At 33.4% G+C, this 20,587-nt stretch overlaps 1 pseudogene; it reads left to right on the top strand.

The window, feature by feature from the left end:
* The first annotated feature begins 899 nt into the window (after window positions 1–899).
* LOC138306528 (zinc finger protein 208-like) lies at window positions 900–19,738 on the top strand (annotated as a pseudogene).
* The last annotated feature ends 849 nt before the right edge of the window (window positions 19,739–20,587 follow it).

Genomic DNA, 20,587 nt, shown 5'->3' with positions numbered 1-20,587 from the left:
CATAACATTAACATTTTTCAACCGAAGTAGACAGATAAGGTACCAAAATGATCATAATGGAACAGCAAATTCATATCGGGACCACATAATTCAATATATGTAGTGATTTCTACGCAGGAAATGAAAAAAATCGGATTTTAAGCTCAAAAATGATAATCCGAAAAAAAAAAAACATAATTGCTTTACAATATTGATATAATGTTTTATTTCTATTTGTTTGAGATAGTTAACGTGTATCACCTTAAACTCTTTACCACCAAAAGTAAACTTAATATGGGGAATTTAACTTTGTTGAATGTTGTTTTTGATGTAAATATAATAATGTTAAAAAAATAATATCAATCGAGATACAATGCATTGAAATACAAGAAAATGTTGGAGATATGTGAGACCACCATCTTGATATACTACTTATAACAGATAAAGAATTCATTTTATGATCAGATGGTTAGACTGAAAACGGCAACCTGATTATAATAGTAAATAATGATATGCATATCCGAAAATAATGTTAATGTTTTTTATTGAAAATCAGAAAAGTCGCCCTAAGCTTCTGTTTTAAAAATAAATATATATACTATAATTGTAATTTGAAAATTGATTTCGAAAATTTCAAAACTAGCATAATTTATACACACAGATATATAATCAATAGTCACATAAATAAGACTACGTAAGGTGGCCTTGGGTGTATTTATGAGTATTAAGCCTCGGGCAATGTTTATCACATAATAACCGTCAATAATTGCATATATTACCTTGTCTACATCGATAATTTATTCAAAATACTTTGGGTGACAGACAAACAATTACCCCCGGCTAGTCTGCACTGTAATACAGAATATGATATCTCGTGCCATAGCCACGTTTACACACGAAACGATATACTTAAGGTCAGGAACAGTGGATACCGAACTACGTTCTACCTAGACAACAGTGAGAGCAGGACAAAGTTGTATCTAGACAGAAGTGGGTACGGAACTACGTTTTATCTAGACAACAGTGAGAGCAGAACAATTGTTTTTATCAATGGAAAAAGGGTTCTTATTTTAAAGGTAATACGCCTGTTCACTTTTATTCAATGATAATTATGTATCCAAAACAATTAACTCAATGATTTATGAAGTTCTTACTCTCTTATTTCCAAATTGGATTTAACTGTACTCTGTCTAACAATCGTGAACTTATATAGCTTGTTTTATATATTTTTGTAATAACATACTTTCATATTAACGTTCATTGTCACTTTAAATGCTAGAAAGATCACTTTAAGTGTACAAACAAAGATATGCCTGTTTAAATAAGTCCAACCTACTCCAGCAGTTTTTTAGACTGCATTATTCTCCGTGTTTCTGTAATCAATTAATAATGTTGTCACCTTCTGTCAAAGTTTCGAAGATAAAATCGTAGGTATTCTCATTGTTCGTGTTTTAAACATTTCCCGGTATTTATAAAACCAACATTCATCTGAAGTAAATCCGCCAAATCAACATAATGCTTAACAAAATATGTTATGATATATGTAATGTTTAATAGATATGATGTGTATCAACGAGCTTTCAAGACAAAATTTTTCTATATTTCCGTAATTAATTTCGGTGTTACGATTTGTTGGTACTTTCATCAATGCCATGGTTATGTATTGCATTTGTTTAGCTTACGTGGCATTGGCTTGGGTTTGCAAACAGCGCACGTATTGTACCTGCTTAATTGTATAGACATTTTTACCGTTATTTCCGCACATGCGCACAAACGCTTCTGGAAAGCAACTCATATTTAATGGGACAAAGTTATTTAAATTCGTGTTGTATGTTGGGTTTAAATGTGTGTTTTATTTGAAAATTAGTTTGAGGAGAAAAATCAAAAGCAACGATGACTTATTTTACATATATTAGGTACGTATTACTTTCAAATAACAAAGTGATTTGGTCATAAGTTAAGTACACAGCTTTTTTGGAATTGTCCATGTGGAAATTATTAACTATCATTGCTTATATAACAATCATGATTTTATGCCAAACAAATGTATTGCATAGTGATTTTTTTAGACTTTAGCGTGCTTACAGTACGCCAAAGCCTTATGCCATGGAAATTTACAACAATCTTAGCAGTCTGATTGGTTAATTATTCCAACAATTTAATAACACCATCTGGGGACAGAATCTTCCAACAAAATTTCGCCGCCATTATTCGATATCATTTCCATTGCAACAACACAAACAATTCGAATACAGAAAAACACAGATATTGAAAATATTATCTGCTTCAGTTATTAGACTGTAACATATTGCATGTCACAGATGATATGAAATCCTTTCAGTATACTAAAACATATTCTTGAGACGTGGAGAAAATTTCTTAAGAGTTACTTCCCTTCGTTTCACTACTGCGGTCGGTGCACACTTGAACGCTTCAACGTTTGGAACTTCATTTCCTGAGTTATATTTAGTTATATTGAAACGTATTGTCAGCAGCTGAATAATAATTTATACTAGCAGTGGTCACGTGGTCTGAAAACCAATATATTTGATGGACTCACCACTGATTAGTGTCTTCAAAATCGATCTCTTGAGCACGATCTTGATAATATAACACATGTCTTGAATGAGATGTATACATTAAGAGTGTAAGCAGTATTTATGCTCATTTTGTGGCAGTTGGACCGATAATTGTCCATGTTTATGACGTGAAAATGTTGGTTTTACGTACATGAACGAGTGTTATCGGGATATGATGCACTGTAGCTTCTATGGTGATGCTGTTCTAAGGGAGGTAACTCCCACAACAATAAAATAGTTAATATTGATGTTCAGCTGCGAAAATGAATAGAAACAGAGACATATATATTTTAATCTCTGATTGAAATGATATGAATATTTGTTCTCAATGACAATACAAAGCTATGGTGAATATAGTCAATAAAATTAAATAAGTTTTAAATTAGGTTTAAAACATTTGCTAATATTTTTTTCCTAATTGGTTTTATTAAAACTAAAATTACATATTTTATGATACCATCACCATTATATTGAAACACTGATCCTAATTGATATTTAATTGTAGTTTTAATTACTTGTTTTTTCTAATATTTATAAATGAAAGTCCTACACTGATGCTATCTGTATGTATTAAGCATTGATAATTACATGAAAACGTTGTGCATTTTTGATATTGTGACACATTTTTGTGTAAAACCTTTAATGCTTAAGATAAACTAAATGAACTCTTTTATTTTGATATTTTGCAGAAATCATCTGTGAGTATTTTGACTACATGAAACAGTGAAGGAAAACACAATATGGAGTATAACATCGAAAATAGCATCGGGATAGGTGATTTAAACATTCCAAGTGAACGTACAAAAACATATACCGGCGACAGACATCACGATTCGTATGTTAAAGCATCTAGTGATGGACGACACTTAACCAAACACACAGAGACACATTCAGAAAACCAGGCTTACAGGTGGTATCTATCTGGTGGAGAGTTTTGTGAACAACAAGACACAGAGGGAATCTTTGGAACACAAACAGGAGGAAAATCGCACTTATGTAATGTCTGTGGTAAGGGATTTAGTCGGACAGAACACCTAAAGACACACCTCAGGACACATAACGGCAAAGAGCCTTACAAATGTGGTGTCTGTGGTAAGGGGTTTAGTGAGGCAAGTGCCCTACAGAAACACCAAAGGATAAAAATAGGAGAGAAACCTTACAAATGTGATGTATGTGGTAAGGGGTTTAGTCAGACAAAAAAATTACAGATACACCTCAGGATACATACAGGAGAGAGACCTTACAAGTGTGAGGTATGTGGTAAGGGTTTTAGTGTGGAACAAAATCTACAGAGACACATTAGAACACATACAGGAGAGAAACCTTACAAATGTGATGTATGTGGTAAGGGGTTTATTAGTTCAGATGGCTTACAGTATCATCTAAAGACACATACAGGAGAGAAACCTTACAAATGTGATATATGTTGTAAGAGTTTCAATGTTCGACAAACCTTAAAAAGGCATTATAGAACACATACAGGAGAGACAACTTGTAGATGTGACGTATGTGGCAAGGGCTTTATTCGGACAGAGCAACTACAGATACACTTCAGGACACATACAGGAGAGAAACCTTACAACTGTGATGTATGTGGTAAGAGGTTTATTAGTTCAGATGGCTTACAGAAACACATCAGGAAACATACAGGAGAGAAACCTTACCAATGTGATGTATGTGGTAAGAGGTTTAATGTGAAAGGGACCCTACAGACACACCTTAGGACACATACAGGAGATAAACCTTACAACTGTGATGTATGTTGTAAGAGGTTTAATGTGAAAGGGACCCTACAAACACACCTAAGGACACATACGGGAGAGAAACCTTACAAATGTGATGTCTGTGGTAAGGGGTTTAGTGAGTCACGTAACCTACAGACACACCTCAGGATACATACAGGAGAGAAACCTTACAAATGTGATGTATGTGGTAAGGGCTTCAATCAGACAAGTCATCTACAGACACACCTTAGAACACATACGGGAGAGAAACCTTACAAATGTGATGTATGTGGTAAGGGCTTCAATACGACATCTAACCTACAGAAACACCTCAGGATACATACACGAGAGAGACCTTACAATTGTGATGTATGTGGTAAGGGGTTTAGTGTGGCACAACAACTACAGACACACATCAGGACACATACAGGAGAGAAACATTACAAATGTGATGTCTGTGGTAAGGGCTTCAATACGACATCTAACCTACAGAAACACCTCAGGATACATACACGAGAGAGACCTTACAAGTGTGATGTATGTGGTAAGGGGTTTAGTGTGGCACAACAACTACAGACACACCTTAGAACACATACGGGAGAGAAACCTTACAAATGTGATGTATGTGGTAAGGGCTTCAAAACGACATCTAACCTAAAGATTCACCTCAGCATACATACAGGCGACAACACATACAAATTTGATGTCAGTGATAAGGGGTTTAGTGAGGCAGGTCAACAACAGAAACACCTCAGGATACATACGGGAGACAACACATGCAAATGTGATGTCTGTGATAAGGGGTTTAGTGAGGCAGGTCAACTGCATAAACATCTCGGGACACATACGGGAGGGAGACATTACAAATGTGATATTTGTGGTAAGGGGTTTAGTAAGACTGGCGTACTACAGGCACACCTCAGGATACATACAGGAGAGAAACCTTACAAATGTGATATTTGTGGTAAGGGGTTTAGTCAGACTTGGAATCTACAGGCACACCTCAGGATACATACAGGAGAGAAACCTTACAAATGTGATATTTGTGGTAAGGGGTTTAGTCAAACAGGTGACCTACAGAGACACATCAGGACACATACAGGAGAGAAACCTTACAAATGTGATGTCTGTGATAAGGGGTTCAATCAGACAGGTCACCTACAAAGTCACCTAAGGACACATACAGGAGAGAAGCCTTACAAGTGTGACACGTGTGGAAAGAGGTTTAGTCAGCACGCTAGCCTAAAGAAACACTTCCGGACCCATATAAATACCGACGACCATATGGAAATACTTCACCTAAATGACACTACAAAAGAGACATATGATAATTCATTAGTAAGAAAGGTTATTGTTGATGATGAGACAAGACATCAGACCACAGTTGTTGACAATTCTGGCCGTCAGCAGACTGACAGGACCATATTACCAATGGAAAATGAAAGTACACTACGCATGTATAGATTTGATAGAGATGTTGACAGTTTGTACCCAGGAATGAAGGTCTTCGTGTCTGAGGATGGTGTTTCAGTGACGAAGTATAGTCTTGAGTATTTCATCCAACATTACCATGAGAAATCAAAGAGACCGTCCTTAGATACAGCAATAAATCTTTGAACATATGTTACTAAACATGAGATTGGTCAATATGAAAACAAGATCATTGTTTTGCATTCATATTTTCATGATACATATATATCATATATATAATAGATTTACATATTTTAGTATGGAGTTATACAACACTTTTCAATTTGTTCAAAACTTAAACGTATATAAAAATGTACCTTTTAATATCATGATATGTGCATCTTTTCATTACTTTATAGTTATAAACTGTCGGAGAAGTATTAAACTGATTGGTACTTAGACTTCAATACTTGTTATATCAAATATACTTGTTTTGCTACCATCCCAGGATGGAATTATAATCAGTATCATTTCCTGCCATGTTGTTGGTTTTCCACCTGGTTGTACATTTTGATCTAAAATGTGATAGATATATTTCTAATTATAATTTTATATAAAACTTTCGTTCAAATTTCTCAAAATTGTGGTTTCTGCACCATTAATCATAACTCTAAAATATGTTAAAGTGTACCCTATGTAATAAGAAATAAATAATATTTTCCCATGCGGGCCTCTATCTATATATCAAATATGTACATCTAGCCTCACTGATCCCCATCGCTTTATACAAATTCGTTATACTGGATTATTTGTCATAGTACCAATTATCTCCGCTAGGCTGCGCTCATAAATACTAAGACAGGCCAGGGCCACCAATTTAGTCAAGATTCCGACCAAATGAGCCCTGATTGGTCAATACAATGAACAAATCTTTGGGTTCAGTTAAATCCCGTATTTTCATCTGTTCACAACGACAACGAGGTGGAAATGATGCTCGAATAATGTTTAGGAAGCATTTAGCATTGAAAAAGTTTGAAATAGTTTAAGAACATTCCAATTTAAATTCATCAACTAAATACATACCTTCGTTTGAAATCAAAACTTCCATACTAAACGCTGACGTCATGATGAGTGTACCGGGAACAAATATACAACTCATCTCATGGAAAGTTGCTTCCCATCAATACATAATTCACAAAATGTTTACATTTTACTATTGTATAGCAGAGTAGAGGTCAGCGAATCAAACGAAAATAGATTTTGGTATTTTGCCTACGAAAATATGTAGACGCCATATTGAAAAAGGTATCCCTTGAACGTTATAAATATTAACCAATCAAATTGCCAAGAGCGATAATCCTGACGGCAGGCTATCCAGTCTACAGCTTCGTGCGTCACTGAAATAGTTTTTGTTTTGTAATGTCTTGCATCATCATTATGAAATGTTTATGTACATAAGTGTCAATATGGCGCTGTAGTTTGAACTATGTATCACATTTAATTCAATATAATAAATCGGGCATAAAATAGGCATCACTATTTTTCTGTAATTGCATGGTCGAGATGGCAATATTGCCTCATAGGATTGTCGAGGGATAAAATGGTGTCTCTCAACCAGGCCATCATGTATTTTAGTACATCTCGCTCGCATGTGAATAACCCCCTTTCATTTCATCGTATCAGAAGAATTCAAGGGGATGTCTCGCGACGATATTTTCATTTCTTTGCCATGTTGTTGAATTATGAGTACAATATATGATTGTCACAGAAATCTGTTTCTCTAAACGGGATTCAGTTACATCAAGATTGGAAGTAAATCTATATAGAACCAGTGAACTGTTTTCTGTAGAAAAGCAACGTTTGTTTTCTCCGTGTACACCACAGATTGTCCGCGATCTTGATCATCTGGTTTAAGCGCAACGTTATAATGACGTCATGCATAAGTAAATATGGATTCACGTCCAATCTAGCGCCACTTCAATATTTACTGTTTCCCGGTTACTATTGCAAATAGTCCCTAAGTGTGTTAGCCAATCAAAATTTTGCATTATGTCATGTGAAGTACCTATGACTCGTAGATTGTTTCGTAACTTAGTGTATGTAAATGAAATGTTATACACAAATGTATGTGTAAATCCATAAAATAAGTGACAGGTGTCTAAGCTATATCTATAGCAGTATAATGCATATTATACATATGTTATTAAAAAAAAAATATGTATCGATATAGATGAGGACACGACTGATTTATAAGTTTGAATATAATACTGCCTACATTCTTAGTAATTACTAGAAACATGTATAACATTAATACAAAGAAATAAAATGACTTAATTGATTCAACATAAGAAGGATCAGCACAAAATTGTTAAATGTGTAAATTATTGGAATAATGCGATACAATATTTTTGAATATTAATGTTGTGCTCACCATTTTTTATTGAAATAGACATCGTAGTTATATTACAATAGATAAACAAACATAAACATTATAAAACTAAGGGAAGTAACGCTATTATGATACCATCCTTATCATTGACGGTTTTATGTTGCTGCAATGTTCTATTTAAAGAAATCAAAATTATCATGACAATTGCCAAAATAAAAGCAAACATAAATAGTTTTTTATAATATTTTTTTCCTGAGAAAATGTAATCCGAAAAAAAAAACATAATTGCTTTACAATATTGATATAATGTTTTATTTTTATTTGTATGAGATAGTTAACGTGTATCACCTTAAACTCTTTACCACCAAAAGTAAACTTAATATGGGTAATTTAACTTTGTTGAATGTTGTTTTTTTTCATGTAAATATAATAATGTTTAAAAACAATAATATCAATCGAGATACAATCCATTAAAATACAAGAATTTGTTCGAGATATGTGAGACCACCATCTTGATATACTACTTATAACAGATAATGAATTCATTTTATGATCAGATGGTTAGCCTGAAAACAGCAACATTTCGCACCTGCACACAATAGATGTAAACAAACATGTAGACGAACACGTTGTGTTAGTGTTATTTCGGACTGAAGAAGGCCCTATAGTGGCTGAATATATATTCCATAGAAATGATTTTGATTTTAGTTAGAATTTATTTTGGCCTTTTATTTCGGATTATTAATATACTAGCTTTATACCGTTTTTCCTCATTAGGCAACCTGATTATAATAGTAAATAATGATATGCATATCCGAAAATAATGTTAATTTTTTTTATTGAAAATCAGAAAAGTCGCCCTAAGCTTATGTTTTAAGAATAAATATATATACTATAATTGTTATTTGAAAATTGCTTTCGAAACTTAAAAGAATAGCATAATTTATACATTCAGATATACAATCAATAGCCACAAAAATAACACTACGTGAGGTGGCCTTAGGTGTCTTTATGAGTATTAAGCCTCAGGTAATGTTAATCACATAATAACCGTCAATGATTGCATATATTACCTTGTCTACATCCGTAATTTATTCAAAAGACTTTGGGTGACAGACAAACAATTACCTCCGGCTAGTCTGTACTGTAATACAGAATATGATATCTCGTGTCATAGCCACGTTTACACACGAAACGATATACTTAAGGTTAGAAACAGTGGATACCGAACTACGTTTTATCTAGACAACAGTGAGAACAGGACACAGTTGTATCTAGACAGAAGTGAGTACGGAACTACGTTTTATCTAGAAAATAGTGACAATAGAACGATTTTTTATCCAGGAAAAAGAGTATAAAGGGTTTTATTCTAAAGGTAATTCGCCTGTTAACTTTTATTTATTGAGATGCAACATTGTAATTAAATTGTTTTGATAATTATGTGTCCAAACAATTAACTCAATTATTTGTGAAGTTCGTTAACTTTTTAATCTAAAAATTTGATTTTATCTGAATTCTGTCCAACGATCATGAACTTATATAACTTGTTTTATATATCTATGTACTAACATAGTTACATATTAATCTTTATTGTGTCCTTAAGTTCTATTAAGATATGGCTTAATGACCAAACAATGGTATGGCTGCTTAACAAAAGTAGTGTCCTCTTTCCAGTGTTCAAATTATTCTATTATTCAATCTTCATTGTCACTTTGTATCACATTAAGTGCATGTCCAAACAATGATATGCCTGTTTAGTTAAGTCCAACATACTCCAACAGTTTTCTATACATCATTATTCTCTGTGTGTCTGTTATTAATTAATAATGTTGTCATCTTCCGCCAAAGTTTAAAAGATATAAAAGCGTATCGTAGGTATTCCAATTGTTCATGTTTTAAACATTTCCCTGTATTTATAAAACCAACATTCATCTGAAGTAATTCGCCAAATCAACAAAATGTTAAACAAAATATTTTATGATATATGTAATGTTTAATAGATAGGATATATACATCAATGCATTTTCAATACAAAATGTGTCGTAATTTTTGTAATTGATTTCGGTGATACAATTTGTTGGTTATGTACAAGGATTAGCTTCACTGAATTGTCCTTTTTTAACCAGGTGTACTATATACGTACGAGATCCAGAGCAATGTACTACGAAATCATGACATAACGAACAGGAAATAGATATAATATGACTAAACAGTCTTTAGTTTAAAGCCATAATAAGGCTTATTAATGGGATAAAGTCCTTTAAATTCGTGTTGTATTTTGGCTTTACATGCGTGTTTCATTTGAAGATTAATTTGAGGAGAAAAAAGTCAAAAGCAAAGATGACTTTTATGACATATATTAGGTACGTATTTCTTTCAAATAACAAAGTGATTTGGTCATAACTTAAGTACACAGCTTTTTTGGAATTGTCCATGTGGAAATCATTAACTTTAAGTGCTCATATAATAATCATGATTTTATGCCAAACAAATGTATTGCATAGTGGTTTTTAGACTTTAGCGTGCCTACAGTACGCCAGAGCCTTATGCCATGGAAATTTACAACTGTCTTAGCAGTCTGATTGGTTAATTATTCCAACAATTTACTAACACCACCTGGGGACAAAATCTTTCAACAAAATTTCGCCGCCATTATTCGATATCATTTTCATTGCAACAACACAAACAATTCAAATACAGAAAAACATAGATATTGAAAATATTACCTGTTTCAGTTATTAGACTGTAACATATTGCATGTCACAGATGATATGAAATCCTTTCAGTATACTAAAACATATTCTTGAGACGTGGAGAAAATTTCTTAAGAGTTACTTCCCTTCGTTTCACTACTGCGGTCGGTGCACACTTGAACGCTTCAACGTTTGGAACTTCATTTCATGAGTTATATTTAGTTATATTGAAACTTATCGCAGCAGCTGAATAATTATGTATACTAGCAGTGGTCACGTGGTCTGAGAAACCGATATATTGGATGGACTCACCACTGATTAGTGTCTTCAAAATCGATCCCTTGAGCAGGATCTTGATAATATAACACATGTCTTGATTGAGATGTATACATTAAGAGTGTAAGCAGTATTTGTGCTCATTTTGTGGCAGTTGGACCGATAATAATCCATGTTTATGACGTGAAAATGTTGGTTTAACGTACATGAACGAGTGTTATCGGGATATGATGCACTGTAGCTTTTATGGTGATGCTGTTCTAAGGGAGGTAACTCCCACAACAATAAAATAGTTAATATTAATGTTCAGCAGCGGAAATGAATAGAAACAGAGACATATATATTTTAATCTCTGATTGAAATGATAAAAATATCTGTTCTCAATGACAATACAAAGCTATGGTGAATATAGTCAATAAAATTAAATAAGTTTTAGATCAGGTATAAAACATTTGCTAATATTTCTTCCTAATTGGTTTTATTAAAACTAAAATTACATATTTTAAGCCACAATCACCATCATATTGAAACGCTGATCCTAATTAATATTTAAATGTAGTTTTAATGACTTGTTTTTTTAATATTTATAAATTAAAGGCCTAAATTAAATTATGATTTTAATATTAAGAATATATTTTAGTTTTAATTGATTATAGGATACTCATTTCATTTATGTGATTAATGATAATATAACTATTTTTATTTTAATTTGTGTAAATGGCATATACAGCAATCTACACTGATGCTATCTGTATGTATTAAGCATTGACAATTATATGAAATGCATTTTTGATATGGTGACATATTTTTGTGTAATACCTTTAATGCACAAGATAAACTAAATGAACCATTTTATTTTGATATTTTGCAGAAATCATCAGTGAGTATTTTGACTATGTAAAACAATAAAAGAAAACACAATATGGAGTATTATATCGAACATAGCATCGGGATAGGTGATTTAAACATCCCAAGTGAAAATACAAAAACATATACCGGCGATAGACATCACGATTCATATGTTAAAGCATCCAGTGATGGACTACACTTAACCAAACACACAGAAACACATTCAGAAAACCAGGCTTACAGGTGGTATCTATCTGGTGGAGAGTTTTGTGAACAACAAGACACAGAGGGTATCTTTGGAACACAAACAGGAGGAAAATCGCACTTATGTAATGTCTGTGGTAAGGGATTTAGTCGGACAGAACACCTAAAGACACACCTCAGGACACATAACGGCGAAGAGCCTTACAAATTTGATATCTGTGGTATGAGGTTTAGTGAGGCAGGTGCCCTACACAAACACTAAAGGATAAAAATGAGAGAGAAACCTTACAAATGTGATGTATGTGGTAAGGGGTTCAAAAAGGCATGTAAACTACAGACACACCTCAGGACACATACAGGAGAGAAACCTTACAGATGTGATGTATGTGGTAAGGAGTTTCGTGTGGCACAACACCTACAGATACACATCAGGACACATACAGGGGAGAAACCTTACAAATGTGACGTATGTGGTAAGAGGTTTAGTAGTTCAGCTGGCTTACAGTATCATCTAAAGACACATACAGGAGAGAAACCTTACAAATGTGATATATGTTGTAAGAGTTTCAACGTTCGACAAACCTTAAAACGGCATTATATGATACATACAGGAGAGACAACTTGTATATGTTACGTATGTGGTAAGAGGTTTAGTCAGACAAAAAAATTACAGATACACCTTAGGATACATACAGGAGAGAGACCTTACAAGTGTGAGGTATGTGGTAAGGGTTTTAGTGTGGAACAAAATCTACAGAGACACATTAGAACACATACAGGAGAGAAACCTTACAAATGTGATGTATGTGGTAAGAGGTTGATTAGTTCAGCTGGCTTACAGTATCATCTAAAGACACATACAGGAGAGAAACCTTACAAATGTGACGTATGTGGCAAGGGCTTTATTGGACAGAACAACTACAGATACACCTCAGGACAAATACAGGAGAGAAACCTTACAACTGTGATGTATGTGGTAAGAGGTTTATTAGTTCAGATGGCTTACAGAAACACATCAGGAAACATACAGGAGAGAAACCTTACAAATGTGATGTATGTGGTAAGAGGTTTAATGTGAAAGGGACCCTACAGACACACCTTAGGACACATACAGGAGATAAACCTTACAACTGTGATGTGTGTGGTAAGAGGTTTAATGTGAAAGGGACCCTACAGACACACCTAAGGACACATACGGGAGAGAAACCTTACAAATGTGATGTCTGTGGTAAGGGGTTTAGTGAGTCATGTAACCTACAGACACACCTCAGGATACAAACAGGAGAGAAACCTTACAAATGTGATGTATGTGGTAAGGGCTTCAATCAGACAAGTCATCTACAGACACACCTTAGAACACATACGGGAGAGAAACCTTACAAATGTGATGTATGTGGTAAGGGCTTCAATACGACATCTAACCTACAGAAACACCTCAGGATACATACACGAGAGAGACCTTACAATTGTGATGTATGTGCTAAGGGGTTTAGTGTGGCACAACAACTACAGACACACATCAGGACACATACAGGAGAGAAACATTACAAATGTGATGTCTGTAGTAAGGAGTTCAATAGAAAATTTAACCTACAGAGACATCTCAAGACACATACATGAGATAAATTTTAGAAATGTGATGTATGTGGTTAGGCGTTCATTGATATATTTTACCTACAGACACATCTTAGGACACATACAGGGGAGAAACCTTACAATTGTGATGTATGTGGTAAGGGGTTTAATCAGACACAACACCTACAGACACACCTCAGGACACATACAGGACACCGCAGGACACATACAGGAGATAAACCTTACAAATGTGATGTATGTGATAAGAGGTTTAGTCAGACATCTAACCTACAGACACATCTTAGGACACATACAGGGGAGAAACCTTACATATATGATAAGAGGTTTAGTCATACATCTAACCTACAGACACACATCAGGACACATAGAGGAGGGTAACCTTACCCGACATATGTTGAAAGTGATTTAGTCAACAAGCTAGCTTAAAGACACACTTCATGACCCATATACAGGGGAAAACACGTAAACTAGATATTCATGATAATAGATCAGGTGTTGCACAAAATGCCGATCTACATCTGAAGAAACATGAAAAAAACGCCATTGTTTACAATTGACAAGGAAATGGCAGACTAGAGGTCAGCAAATTCTAAAAGTTAATTTTAGTATTTTCTACAAAAATATGCATACGCCATTTTAAAAAAAAAGAATAACACCTGAATGTTATAAATTACGCACTACCCTGTATTCTAGCCAATCAAATTGATATATGAGATCGATAGCTCTGACCGGTTGTCATATTTACGGAGCAAAGAGTACGGAGAGTAGGAAAAACTATGGCAGGCAACCCAGTCTACAACTTCGTACGCCACTGAGATAGTTATCATTTTATTGTTTCCATTTTTACATCGTGATAATGAAATGTACATGTAGACAGAGATTTAGATAATAAAGATAAAAAGCTTGGTCTGTTCTCATTATATCACGTACCCAAATGTAGTTATCGTAAACGGATGAACGGTAATATTTACCACGAGATAAAGCCGTGCACTACATCTCATAGCTTGAGGCTAGTACGTTGAACTTCTATCTTGCATACACAGTATTTTGGCCGATTTTACTGAAAACCAATCACCATCGTAAAGTATCTCATAGCTTTTTTTTCCTGTTGGATTAAATATGGTCATCTTATGCACAAACTGAAAATAAAATTTAAAAACAAAATAATAATTTTGGACCATCACATTACCAAATCATGTCAGAAATACACAGTATTTATCAACTCACGCATTTGATAAAAGACACCAGAAGTACTTTTACTCTGTGTATTTTCATGATTCCATCCCAGTCAGATAGATTACCAGGTTAGACGTGTTGTGACTACCAACACATCCGGCCGATGTTGAAATCATGAATATGATTTGCTTGATTGAAAAACAACAAATTTATATTTAGAAAATATTCTGTAAATTTCCTAGTTTCATGAAGAAATCGCTAAAGGTCGTTTAAGATTCAATGAATTATCAGATGTAAAACAATCAAGAATTCTCAAAGGTCTTAAAATTTCATTATTGGTACCTACAAATAAAAACATTTTTGAACAATAAATTAAGTTTTCTTTTTAATATATAAATACTTAAAGTAAGTGTCTTCACTGATTATAATAAGAATGATGCATATTTATATATTTATCTATTTATTTTGCTTCTGATATCTAAAGTAAAATGTTTATAAATCCTCCTTTAAATTGATTAATATTTATAAATTTATTTACTGACAAAAATATTTCCATTAAAACATCAGAATTGAAGCCTAGCCTAGCGATATGCAAGGTCAAGTCGTAATTAAATTGATGTTCTTTTGTACATTTTGTGGATTTTGTTAGCTGAAGTGTTTTTCAAATTATTACACAGTAAAACTATGTATTGGTTAATCCTGAAAAATATCTGGTAAGTCGGAATATACAGGTAGATGTAAGACACATTTCAATTAAAAAAGGATTAATTTCAGTACGGTTCTTTGCCTTCATAAAACTGATTGAAAATAAATAAACTCGAAAAAAATATCAACTTTCAAGTTTACTTTCGTACTGTGTAGCCTGCGAGGGTTGTTCAATGCTAGCTAGGTGAATTGACTCCCGTTGAGTTAAATAAGGCAATGACCCTGGGGTTATGGCAAGGTGTTCTGACCGACGGTACCCCTGATGACAGTATGACACATGTGATTATAGCAGTTGAAAATGAGTTACTGTTAATTAGACTCAATTTGGCACTATCAAACTGTGCTAGCTATCACGGCTTGATCCGGGACAGTTTCTTCGCCATGATATATCGGGTATATCTTCTATAATTTGTTAAAACCTTTACCAGAGCAAATTTAAAAGTTCCAATATGTACAGACTCAATTCACTTAATATTGCTTGATGTAAAATAATAACCAAGCTACAAATATTTGAAAACTAAATGGAAATCAGTCAATTATTGATATCAGAGTATGTTGATTTATTTATGCTATATTCCACAATCCTATCGAGATATTTTAGTCGCCGTTACATATTGCTTTGAGGATTTGCTTACACTTTTACCATCGCAAAATTAAAAGGTTTAACATGTAAAGAATCAATAAACGTTTATTGTTTAATGTATCAATATACATAAAGTAGCAAACCACTGATTATATTTTTGCCTAAATTCTTAGAAATGTAGATATAATTTTTAGAATGTAAAAATGACTAAATTGATTGAATATAAGAGGGATCGGAACAAAATTGATAAATGTGTAAAAACATTGGCATGATGCGATAAAATATTATGGAGTATTAATGTTGTGCTCACCCAATATTTTGATTTTAAATGAAACAACATCTAGGTTATATTATAACAGGAAGACAAGTAGTGAATTATAAAACTAAGGGACGTAACTCTTTTATCATAACATCCTTATCAATGACTGATACAATGTTCAATTTGTAAAATGTAACATGTTTTAATTATAATGGCATTTGCTGAAGTAAAAACAAACAATTATTTTGTTCTTATATTTTCTGGGATACTTAATGTGTATCAATATCAACTCTTTACCACCAACAATAGCAGCTTAAGTTTATATGGGGAATTTACCTTTGTTGAATGTTGTTTTTTTTAATGTATGAAAAATATTTTAAAATAATACCAATCTAGAAACAATGCATTGAAATACACGAAAATGTTTGGGATATGATTGACTACCATTTTAATGAACTTCTAATAACGTATAATGAATTAATTTTATGTTAAATTCATTGGATCAGATTATTAGCCTAAAAACAGCAAACTGTTTATAACATTAAATTATGATATGCATTTCTGAAATTATGTTAATTCTTATTCATTGAAAATCAGAAAAGTCGCCATAAGCTAATGTTTCATGACAAAAAATATGATCTAATTGCAATTTGAAAATTGCTTTCGAAGACTACATATGGTGCCCCCGGGTGTATTTATGAGTATTAAGCCTCAGGTAACGTCAATCACATAATAGCTGTCTGATTACAGGGATTACCTTCTCAACATCCGGACTTTATTCACCAGACTTTGATTGACAGACAAACAGTGACCACCGGCTAGTCTATACTGTAATACAGAATAAGGTATATCGTGCCATAACCACGTTTACACACGATACTTAAGGTCTTGAACAGTGAGTTCGGAACTATATTTTATATAGACAGCGGTGAGAATAGAACGATATGTTTTATCCATGAATAAAAAGGAGAAAAGGACTTTATTTTAAAGGTAATGCGCATGTTAGATTTATCTTATTTGATCTAACGTTGTAAATAAATTTATCAATTAATATATATCATTATGTATTAATTAATTCAATGATTTATGAACAGTAAGTACGGAACTATTTTATCTAGACAACGGTGAGAATAGAACGATATTTTATCCAGGAAAAAGGAGCTTCGTTTTATTTTAAAGGTAATGCGCCTGTTAGCTTTTATCTTATTTAATCCAACATTGTAATTAAATGAATGTGTTTACTTATGTATCCTAACGTAGAAGTTTTTTTTTCAACATCTGATTTGATCTTTATTTCCAATAATAAACTTATGTAGCCCGTTTTATATATCAATGTAACAATATAATCGCGTTTACGCAATTTACCTCGTGCTCCATTGGGTTTATAATCTCATAAACTAAGCAAAGTAAGAGGTTAATCCTTAAGTACAAAAAAGTGTACACATAGCTCAAATAGCTACGCAAGAACATGTGTAACATCACTAAAAAATCATTATGCACTGCATTTCTCTACAACGACCTGAGTGGATTTTTGAAGGTTAATATTTTAGAAAAATGAGGCGTTGAAAATGTTGTATACCTGGTTATATCCTCTCGTAGTACCATTATCTTCCCTAATTTTAGTCCTTTAGACACCAGGGTTATCGACATAAAGATTATGATTGTTATATAAACATTTCTTTGATATTAATTCTTTTCTTATTAACAACTCAAAAACAGGTTCGATTACTTACAAGTTATACGTATAACCCAATAATTCTCTTATAGATAATTAATATATGTGAATACATACCTGGATATTCTTCATCAAAATCATCGTAGCTTTTCATTTTTCTCAATTTAATTTTCAAATAAAACACATATTTCGTTATTATACATGTACATGTTTATAAAAAAAAGTATAAGATATATCATACGAACCATTTTATTTTGATATTAAAACTCACATCTTTAATTATAATTGATATAAAGATATAATATAAAACTATACGAACCCTTTTATTTTGATATTATACAGGACTGGTCGGTGAATAATTTTACTACGAGCAACATTGACAGAAATACAATGTGGAGAATCATACCGACAATAGCATCGGTATAGTTGCCTTAAACAATCTAAGTGAGTATACAAAAAAGTATACCGGATATAGAGATCAGCGACTTGATTTATGTGTTAAATGATATATAGTCATGGACGTCAGTTCACCTAACCCACAAAGACAAGAAGCAGAGAAAATCTTAAGGACACAAAAAGAAGGAAAAACGCACCGATGTGATGTCTGTAATAAGGGGTTTAGTCGGCTAGAACACCTACAGAAACACCTGAAGACACATACAGGAGATAAACCTTATAAATGTGGTGTATGTGGAAAGGGGTTTGGTGTGTCACAAAGCCTAAAGACTCACCTTAGGACACATACAGGAGAGAAACCTTACAAATGTGATATATGTGGTAGGGGGTTTAGTAAAGCATGTAACCTACAGAAACATCTCAAGGCACATACAGGAGAGAAACCTTACAAATGTGATGTATGTGGCAAGGGGTTTAGTGAGGGGGGTAACCTACAGAAACACATCACGATGCATACAGGAGAGAAACCTTATAAATGTGATGTCTGTGGTAAGGGGTTTAGTCGGCTAGAACACCTACAGAAACACCTGAAGACACATACAGGAGAGAAACCTTACAAATGTGATGTATGTGGTAAGGGGTTTAGTGTGTCAAAGTAACCTATACACACATCTCAGGACACATACAGGAGAGAAACCTTACAAATGTGCTGTCTGTGGTAAGGGGTTTAGTGTGTCATGTAACCTATACACACACCTCAGGACACATACAGGAGAGAAACCTTACAAATGTGATGTCTGTGGTAAGGGGTTTAGTGAGTCAGGTCCCCTACAGAGACACCTCAGGACACATACAGGAGAGAAACCTTACAAATGTGATGTCTGTGGTAAGGGGTTTAGTGAGTCAGGTCCCCTACAGAGACACCACAGGACACATACAGGAGAGAAACCTTACAAATGTGATGTCTGTGGTAAGGGGTTTAGTCAGGCAGGTCCCCTAAAGTATCACCTCAGGACACATACAAGTGAGAAACCTTACAATTGTGACGTATGTGGAAAGACGTTTAGTCACAAAGCTAGCCTAAAGACACACCTCAAGACCCATATGGAGAGGAAAACACATGAACTAGATATTCATGATAATGGGTCACGTGTTGCACAAAATGTCGATTTACATCTCAAGAAAGATAACAGAAAGACGCGTCTTACAAATGTGATATTTCGACAAAGCATCAATCTACACTAAATGGACAGAAAAAGATACATTACAAAATGAGTCATCGTTCTAAAAATAATATCAATATAAACTACCTATCGGATGTACCCCACCTAAATGATAACGCAAAAGAGACAACTGGTAATACTTTAGTAAGCGAGGTTATTGTTGATGATAAGACAAACCATCCTACCACTGTTGCTGATCATGATAATGCTGACCTTCACCAGACTGACAGGTCTATATTATCAATGGATAATGAAAATGAATGCAGATGTGATGGAGATACTGACACAAAGTACCCAGGAATGAAAGTTTGTATGTCTGAGAGTGGTGTCTCAGTGACAAAGTACAGTTTAAAGTATCTCATCCAATATCACAGTTTCCCGCTAAATAAATAGTAAGTATATATATATATATATTGACCGTATTGGAAATGAGAGCGATTTCCGTCTGAGGTAATAATCTATAAAATGACGTTTTAAATGAGCTGTTTAAAAATAGAAATTTAACATGTATGTTTAGGAATTGTATTAAATATTATTTTATATATAATTATGTAATGTTAGAGCAGAATCGTGGTTTAATACTTTTAATTTAAGAAGAAATCATTATGATATAATTATGAACGGAACCTGTTCAAAAAATGCTGTTTTATCCCCGAATAAAGAACGAACATTGCAGTTTTATGAATAAAATGTAGTGACATAGAATTGATTTGTATAAGATATTATTTGTATCTTATCACATAAGTTATCCAAATGGACATGTTTACTTGTATACAAATGTACCAGGATAAATGGCAATTTGTCCACTGTGTGTACAGTACATATAAAGCCGGTTAGTATATCTAAACCCCACTTCTATTTTAACTCATTC

The sequence above is a fragment of the Argopecten irradians genome, chromosome 13 (genome assembly GCF_041381155.1).
Source record: "Argopecten irradians isolate NY chromosome 13, Ai_NY, whole genome shotgun sequence".
NCBI classification, from domain to species: Eukaryota; Metazoa; Mollusca; class Bivalvia; order Pectinida; family Pectinidae; genus Argopecten; species Argopecten irradians.
Note: the sequence above shows the minus strand (reverse complement) of the source record. Positions and strands in the feature narration are given on the sequence as shown.